Source organism: Neophocaena asiaeorientalis, unplaced genomic scaffold (assembly GCF_003031525.2).
Source record: "Neophocaena asiaeorientalis asiaeorientalis breed wild unplaced genomic scaffold, Neophocaena_asiaeorientalis_V1.1 scaffold15, whole genome shotgun sequence".
NCBI lineage: Eukaryota > Metazoa > Chordata > Mammalia > Artiodactyla > Phocoenidae > Neophocaena > Neophocaena asiaeorientalis.
The window spans coordinates 14767773-14777364 of NW_020185328.1; positions in this window are offsets into that span (position 1 = coordinate 14767773).

The window sequence follows — 9592 nt, forward strand, 5'->3', positions numbered from 1 at the left end:
ATTAAAAAAAAAAAAAAAAAAAAACCCAAGCAAAACATGGGCAGAAATCCTAAATAGTCATTTCTCCAAAGAAGACATACAGATGGTCAAGAAGCACATGAAAATCTTCTCAATATCACTAATTATTAGAGTAATGCAAATCAGAACTACAATGAGGTATTGCCTTACACCAGTTAGAATGGGCATCATCAGAAAATCTACAAACAACAAATGCTGGAAAGGATGTGTAGAAAAGGGAATTGTCTTGCACTGTTGGTGAGAATGTAAATTGATACAGCCACTATGGAGAACACTATGGAGGTTCCTTAAAAAACTAAAAATAGAATCACCATATGACCCAGTAATCCCACTACTGGCATATACCCAGAGAAAACCATAATTCAAAAAGACACACGCACCACAATGTTCATTGCAGCACTATCTACAATAGCCACATCATGGAAGCAACCTAAATGCCTATCGACAGATTAATGGATAAAGGAGATGTGGTACATATATACAATGGAGTATTACTCAGCCATGAAAAGGAACGCAATTGGGTCATTTGTAGAGACGTAGATGGATCTAGCGACTGTCATACAGAGTGAAGTAAGTCAGAAAGAGAAAAACAAATATCATATATTAACGTGTATATGTGGAACCTAGAAAAATGGTACAGATGAACCAGTTTGCATGGCAGAAATTGAGACACAGATGTAGAGAACAAACGTACGGACAGCAAGGGGGGAAGGTGGCAGGGGTGTTGGTGTGATGAATTGGGAGATTTGGATTGATATAGATACACTAATACGTATAAAATGGATAACTAATAAGAATCTGCTGTATAAAATATAATGTAAAATTAAAAATTAATATAAATCAAAATAAAAAATTTGGACATAGAATGGAGAATATTTTCTTTAAAGGTAGTATTTACACAGCACCTTCAACGCAATAGGCAATATTTTAAGCACATTACATCAATTAACTCAATTCATCCTCCAAACAATGCTATGAGGAAGGTATCTCATTCTCTTTCTTATATAAATGATGAACTAAGTATTACGTAACCAAAGTGCTTATATGATGAAACAAGTTTCATTTTGTTTTGTTTCTCTTTAATTTCAAAGAAGTTAAAAAAATAGAATAATAATATGAACTTATCATCTAGTTTCCATAATTATCAATTCATAAACAGTCTTGTTTTATACAAATTCCTACCTTCTCACCATCCTCTGGTTTATTTTGAAGCAAATTCTCATATCATATATTTTAACTATAAATATTTTAGAATATTGCTCTAAGAGATAAGGACCCTTTAAAAATGCATAACCCCAGGCTTCCCTGGTGGCGCAGTGGTTGAGAGTCCGCCTGCCGATGCAGGGGACATGGATTTGTGTCCTGGTCTGGGAAGATCCCACATGCCACAGAGCGCTGGGCCCGTGAGCCATGGCCACTGAGCCTGCGCGTCCGGAGCCTGTGCTCTGCAACGGGAGAGGCCATAGCAGTGAGAGGCCCGCATCCCGCAAAAAAAAAAAGAAAATGCATAACCCCAATACCTTTACTACACTTAAAGCATTGACTTACACAAAAACAAGGTTATGCCACTTTGTTGATAAGCTAGGGTATAGTGATGAGTTAAAATCTAATTCTACTCTGATTTTTGATTCCCATGTTGCCCCATCTACAATTATTTTTTCCTATTTAGATTCAGATAGATTCATTCAATAATTATTTCTCTTTCTAAATGTTCTCTTTCAGGTCTGTTTTTTATCTATCTTTTGGACTTCCATGCTGCTCCCTAGTTATTGATCGTGAAGCATGTCACACCAGTATCTTGCTTTCCTTTCAGAGTTAGACAACTGCTAGGCCTCCTAACCTTTACATGCTTATTAAAATAGGTAAGTGTCTGGTGTAGTTGTGTATGATACAACAGACTGGCATTTTGAATATTCATGTCCTCAAACTTTGATTTATATTCAAATTTACACATTTAGAAATAGTATTTTATTCTAAAAGATCAACATGAAAAATAGGAAACCCTTATACCTACATAATGTTTTAAGATGATATAGTATTAGAAAAGTAAAAAAAGACAAAGACAAGGGTTTTTAGCCACATTTCACAGCAGCCACGGAAACTATGTCTAAGATTGTCAGAAAAACTGACTAACTTTCTAGGAAATAGAGTCCAAGTGTTTTGAGACTAAGTGAACTATTTTAAAGGGTGTTCTTTAAAAAAATCAAATTTTTAAAGATGACAATGAAAGAAAACATTAAAATACAATTCAAAAAAAAGAGAAATTGGTAGCTAAGATTTACATGTGATTTAACTGAGTTGTCCAGAATACATCCTAGAGTCCAATAATATTAATATCCAAGTTCTACTAAAGTCAACCAATGAGTTTTATTTAGAGTGCCCTCTCTAGTTAGCTTTTGTAAAATGAAACTTCAGGTATCTACATATCCTTGTCCAAAGGTGTGACTTGTATAACATGTATGTTCTTGAAAATCAATTTATACACTTTGTAATCTATATGTTTAGATAAAGAAGAGTTTGAATACCATTTGTATTTATGTACTAAACAAGGTAGTTGGTTACTAGATTATGATCCAGCTAGGCAAATGAATACCATGTTGGGTTCAGCAATTTCAACTAAGATTTCTTTTTCTAGGGAGCTCACAAGACATAATCCATTGCTAATTGCTTTGATTATAAATTATCTAAGCTCTAATTCTCCATGACCTTTTCCAAGTCCATTTTCAATTTAATGAGCCAAACTACTAAAATTTACACTGTACTCTTGATAAGGGTTTCTGGGATGTCCTTATGAATTAAAATGTTTTTTGTTCAAACTATGTTCCTTCATACTAAACAAAGTTGAAGAGTTGACACCTTTATCTTAAACTTTGCCATCTATTTGCATAATTATGCCTTGAAACACGTTTATGTTTCTGGGCATTTAAAAGTTTCAATACCAAGGGTTTTTGTTGTTCTCGCTTTATTAATTAATTTTCCATTGCATTTCACTGCTTATATTATGCAAATACTAATTTAAGTAATAACCAGGAGTAACAAAATGAAATTTATCTCCATGTCTAAAAAAACTGAAAAAAACCCATAATATATGAAACAACAGGACTCAAGTCATCAGTGTCATGAATAAGGGAAAATGATTCCTGAGAAATTTTGAAACAAACAAGGTGAGACCTATGATTGCTCCAACTTGCTGCCTGGAGAATATTTTCAGACTGTGGTGCCAGGAGGGGGAAGTCCTGCAGTCTTCCTGAATTAAGGAGATAGAGCTGGGAGTCAAGAAAAGACAAAGCAGTGAAGTCACAGGACAGGGTGCCAGACACAAGAGAGATACATGGAGAGAGAACTCTGCTGACCTGCAGAGAGTTCTTCTGGAGGAGTCAGTTGAGAACTGATTAGCGCACTCGTGTGAGAATACTACTCTAGGACGGAAAAGAACCACTCAAAAGGCTTAAGAGAACTCTGTGCCCAGAGTTCACACAGGACCAAGAATAGTGTCTGTTTCCAACAATCAGTGTGGAAAACCTCATAATTCAGGGGGTATTGATAAGAATACTAAGAAAGGTCTTGTCTTCTTAGTATGGAAGCTAGGTGTTAACCCTAGATTAAACCCAGGTCTTGTCCCACCTGAAAACAAGACCTGAAAGGATCACACTGATTCCAGGTAAATCAACTATATTCTAAACAAAGTTCAAGAATATTTATAGGAATAGAAACAAGGTAAAATTCACAATGGCTGGTAACCAATCAAAGATTATAGGAAATGCAGAGAAGCAGAAAAGCATTATTCATAATAAAAAGAATAATCAAATAAAACCAACCAAAGGAGACACTGATGTGAGAATTAGCAGAAAATACTAAACAGATATTATAACTGTATTCTATAAGTTCAAGAAGTTAAATAAAGATATAAAAATATTAACAACAACAACAAACAAATCAAACTTCTAGAGGTAAAAACTCTAATGTCTGAGATGAAAAATACACTGTATGGGATTAAAGGCAGATTGCTGAGAAAAGATGTGACTTGAAGACATAGTAAAAGAAATGATCCAAAATGAAACACAGAGAAAGAATTAAAAAAAAATAATAGAGCATCAGTGAAACTATGGGATAACTACAAGTGGTCAACTATATATATTAGAGTCCCCAGAGGGAGTGGAGGCAAAACATATTTGAAGAATTAATGGCTAAATATTTCCAAATTGGAGGAAAATTATAAACTCACAGATCTGAGAAGCTCAACAAAGTTCAAGCACAAAAATATGTAGGGAAAAAAAAACCCACATTAAGACACATCATAAACAAATTGCTTAAAATCTGTGATAAAAAGAAAATCTTAAAAGAAGATAGAAAAAAAAGTTACAGAGATTTAAAGGTAAGGATAACAGCAGATTTCTTGTCAGAAACAATGCAAGCTAAATGCCAATGGAGCAACAACTTTAAAGTATTAAATTTTTTTTTTGTTAAATGTCAACTTAGAATTCTTTATTTAGCAAAAGTATTTTTCAAAAAATGAAGATAAAGGCATTTTTAGACATATAAAAGCTGAAAATTTTCATCACCAGCAGATCTATGCTATAATACTATATGTATGAATATGTAACTGAATAAATTTAATTAATTTTGGTGATGTAACAGGAAAAATACAAATGTCAGAATTTCAGCGTTGGCAGTTAAGAGGTGACCAAAGAATGGATAAGACCTTAATACTGTATTTGTCAATGTACAAAGAAAAAAAATATTATGTATAATTTAGAAAAAAGAAATAAACATGGGGCTATATTATTTATAGATGCAAAGAAAATTAATTTTAGCTGTACTAAAAATGGTTGTGTAACTATATTGGGACAAGGAAGGAGGGGAAGAGTGAACAGAAGCAAAATTTTCATCTATTATAGAAGGAAATTAAAAGATCTGAAATTGATAGTCTAAGAAAAGATCTATGGAAGTATTATTGGGCTGGCCAAAAAGTTCTTTTGAGTTCTTCCTAAGATGTTAGGGAAAACCCAAACAAACTTTTTGGCCAACCCTATATTTTCACTGTTGTTTCCCCAGTAGAGTAATAGTACGGAAAAAGATATTGGTTGAGAATTAGGGATTGTAAGCTCTTTCATTTGTACAGGTAATTTTTGCTTTGCACAATAGTGTGGTATTCTAAAAATGAGCATGCAAGCTGAAATCACACAAAGCTATTTTAATAATGGGGAAAATTACAATATTCCATGACCTTTAAAAATTTTATCAAACATTAGAAACTCTTATACTGTCCTTTATCAGTGGATTGGGAAGTGAAAATATAGTAAAACTAATATTTACTTAGTATGCTGTAATTTAATTATTGATAAAGGTTGACAATTAAAATGTTTTACTTCTTTGTAAAAGTGTTATTAAAAGTTGTTGCACAGTGCTTGCCTTCATGTAATTTATAAAGCAAGGAACTTTTTAATGTCTTGACCAACTGTCATGTTCTTTTCTAAGTTTGGATTCTGTCCCAACATTTTATCGTATGTGCTTCCTTTTTGTTTTTTTTTCAACATTTTTTTGATGAGGATCATTTTAAATGTCCTTATTGAATTTGTTACAATATTGTTTCTGTTTTATGTTTTGTTTTTTGGCTGTGAGGCATGTGGGATCTTAGCTTTCAAACTCCATGCTCCTTGAACTCACACCCCCCACCAAGAAGTCTTAATCACTGGACCGCCAGGGAAGTCCCCCTATGTGCTTTCAATGTCATGAAACATCTTTAAGAATTCTTTAACATGGAGTTTTTGCTCAAGTCACTTACTCTGGAACATCTTCTTCCTTTATATCAAAATCCTTTTTCTCATTTATGTCAATAAATTCACCTACTCTAAGTTCCCCTGGCTACGTATCTTGAGTTTGTGAAATGGCAGTGCTGTCAACATGATCAGTTATATCTTCTATAACCTGGTTTACATTCAATTTTAATTTTACTGTGGGCATTATCACTTTTTGGTCCTTCACTGCATGTTCATCTTTTTGCCCAATTCCTTCTTTCAAACTACCATACTTGTTTGTATTATGTCATGTGGGTTTATCACAGGGAGACAAGAAACAACACATCTAAAGGCTTTACTGTATATACGTGAACTGAATAAACAGATAAGCAGTGATGAATCACTGACTTTGAAAGAAGTAACATGAATTGTCACTGATCATAATGTGCATCTTTTGCTTGTGTAGCAATTTGTGGACTAAAGAGCCAGCAGTGGGCTTCCCTGGTGGCGCAGTGGTTGAGAGTCTACCTGCCAATGCAGGGGACACGTGTTCATGCCCTGGTCCGGGAAGATCCCACATGCCGCGGAGCGGCTAGGCCCGTGAGCCATGGCTGCTGAGTCTGCGGGTCCAGAGCCTGTGCTCCGCAACGGGAGAGGCCACAACAGTGAGAGGCCCGCATACCACACACAAAAAAAATAAATAAAAAATAAAATAAATAAAGAGCCAGCAGCCCACTTTGTATTTTATGGAATTAGCCTTAGTTGATATATTATGGTACCTGAAATTTGAATCATGGTGTTGAGGGGCTGGTTTTATTTACATAAATACAGTTACTGAAATTTGTGTATTCTGGAACTGAGCAAAGTGAGAGCTGCCTTTTTTTTTCTGTTCCCATACAAGGTTATCAAAATATTATTGACTATGTTTCCTATGCTGCACATTACATTCCCATGACTTATTTATTTTATAACTGGTAGTTTGTACCTCTTATTCCCCTCCCCCTATTTTGCCCATTCTCCCAGCCCCTGCGCTCTGGCATCAGTCTGTTCTCTGTACCTTTGTGTCTCTTTCTGTTTTATGTTTGTTTGCTTGTATATATACGTCAATGGAAGAGAATATATATATATTCCACATATAAGTGAAATCATACAGTATTTGTCTTTCTCTGTCTGACTTATTTCATTTAGCATAATACCCTCTATGTCCATTCATGTTGTTATAAATGGTAATATTTTATTCTTTTTTAAGCCTGAGTAATATTGCATTGTATATGTATACCACATGTTCTTTATCATTCATCTATTGTTAGACTCTTGGGTTGTATCTATATCATATCTATTGTAAATAATGCTGCAATGAATATTGAGGTGCATATATTTTTTTCAAATTAGTGTTTTCTTCAGGTAAATACCCAGAAGTGAAATTTCTGGATCATATGGTAGTTCTATTTTTAATTTTTGAGAAACTTCCATACTGTTTGCCATAGTGCCTGCACCAATTTACAAACAGTGTAGTAGGGTTCCCTTTTCTCCACAATCTCACCAACACTTGTTATTTCTTGTCTTTTTGGTAGTAGCCCTTCTAACGGGTGTGAGGTAACATCTAATTGTGATTTTGATTTGCATTACCTTGATGATTAGTGATGTTGAGTTTATTTTCATGTACCTGTTGGCCATCTGCATGTCTTCTTTGGAAAACTGTCTATTCTGGTCTTCTACCCTTTTTTGATCAGATTGTTTATTTTTGGAGATTTGAGTTGTATGAGTTCTTTATATATTTTGGATATTAACCTCTTACAGGACGTATCATTTGCAAGTATCTTCTCCCATTCAGTAGGTTGCCTTTTTGTTTTGCTGATGGTTTTCTTTACTGTGTAAAATCTTTTTAGTTTGATGTAGTCCCATTTGTTTATTTTTGCTTTTGTTTTCCTTACCTGAAGAGACAGAAACAAAAAAATATTGCTACAATTTATGTCAAAATGTGTACTGGCCATGTAGGAGTTTTATGGTTTCAGGTTTTAAATTTAAGTCTTTAATCCATCTTGATTTTATTTTTGTATATGGTGTAAAAAGGTGGTCTAGGGGGCTACCCTGGTGGCGCAGTGGTTGAGAGTCCGCCTGCCAATGCAGGGGACATAGGTTCGTACCCGGGTCCGGGAAGATCCCACATGCTGCGGAGTGGCTAGGCCCGTGAGCCATGGCCACTGAGCCTGCACATCCGGAGCCTGTGCTCCACAATGGGGGAGGCCACAACAGTGAGAGGCCAGCTAACTGCAAAAAAAAAAAAAAAAGGTGGTCTAGTTTCTTTTGCGTGCCCAGTTTTCCCAACACCATTTATTGAAGAGACTGTCTTTCTCCATTACAAATTCTTGCCTGCTTTGTCATAGATTGACCATACAAGCATGCATTTATTTCTGGGCTCCCTATTCTGTTCCATTGACCTATGGATCTGGTTTTGTGGCAGTACATTAATTATTATAGCTTGTAGTATAGCTTGAAATCAGGAAGTGTGATACTTCCAGCTTTGTTCTTCCTTTTCAAGATTGCTTTGGCTATCCAGGGTCTTTTTTGGTTCAGTACAAATTTTAAGATTATTTGTTCCTGCTCTGTGAAAAATGCCATGGGTATTTTGATAAGGATTGCATTGAATCTGTAGATTGCTTTGGGTAGTGTAAACACTTTAACAATATTAATAATTCCAATCCAGGAACATGGTGTATCTTTACAATTATTTCTGTCATCTTCAATTTCTTTCATCAATGTTTTATAGTTTTCAGAGTACAGGCCTTTCACCTCTTTGGTTAAATTTATTCCTCGGTGTTCTTTTTGACGCAATTGTAAATGGGGTTGTTTTCTTAATTTAACTTTTCTTAATTGTTTTCTTTCTTATAGTGTGTTATTGGTATATAGTTATACAACATTTTGTATGTTAATTTTGTGTCCTGCATCTTTACTGAATTCATTTATTAGTTCTAATAGTTTTTTTGGTGGAGTCTTTAGGTTTTCTATATATAGTATGTCATTTGCAAATAGTGACTTTTTTTTTTTTACTTCTTTTTTCTAATTAGGATACATAAGGTTGCCTTTGATTACATGTGTATTAATTGTCTTTTTCTTTAGTTGTATATTTATTCATTTATTTTCACCTGTTTATTATCTGTTTTATTGCAATATAATTGACATTCAGCATTATATAAGTTTAAAGGGTAGAGCATAACAACTTGACTTACATATATTATGAAATTATTACCACAATAATTTTAGCTAACATCTATCATGATTATTTTCTTTAATTTCTATGAGGGAAAGACTTTCCCTGTTTTACCAATGTTTACCTAGAACATCAGAAACATATAGAATCTCAGTAAATAGCTGTGAATTAATTAAAAAAATAAATAAATTCTGTGTTTTCAAGAGGAGAGTTACCGCTTGGCTTGTGTGAATCCATTTGGAGTCATTGTAATACATTGGTTAAGAGTGTGGCTCTTACAGACAAATTAATAGAATTAAAATAAAATTCTGGATGAAAATCCCAGCTCTGCCATTTACTAGCCATATAGTCTCTGGTAAATCTTTTAAATACACTGTGCCTCAGTTTCCTCATCTATAAATATGAATGTTAAACAAGTTAATGTACACAAAACAATTTGACAATTACAAATAATAATCACTGTACAAATGGTAGCTATCATATTTGAGGAGACTAGGTTTTTGAAGCCACAGTACTATATACAAATACCAATAGATAGAGTCATTATCTATTTCCATGTGTAAAATGGCTACTGGAAAATGATGAAGATATTAAGAAAACTCAAGTTGTGATATATATATATATA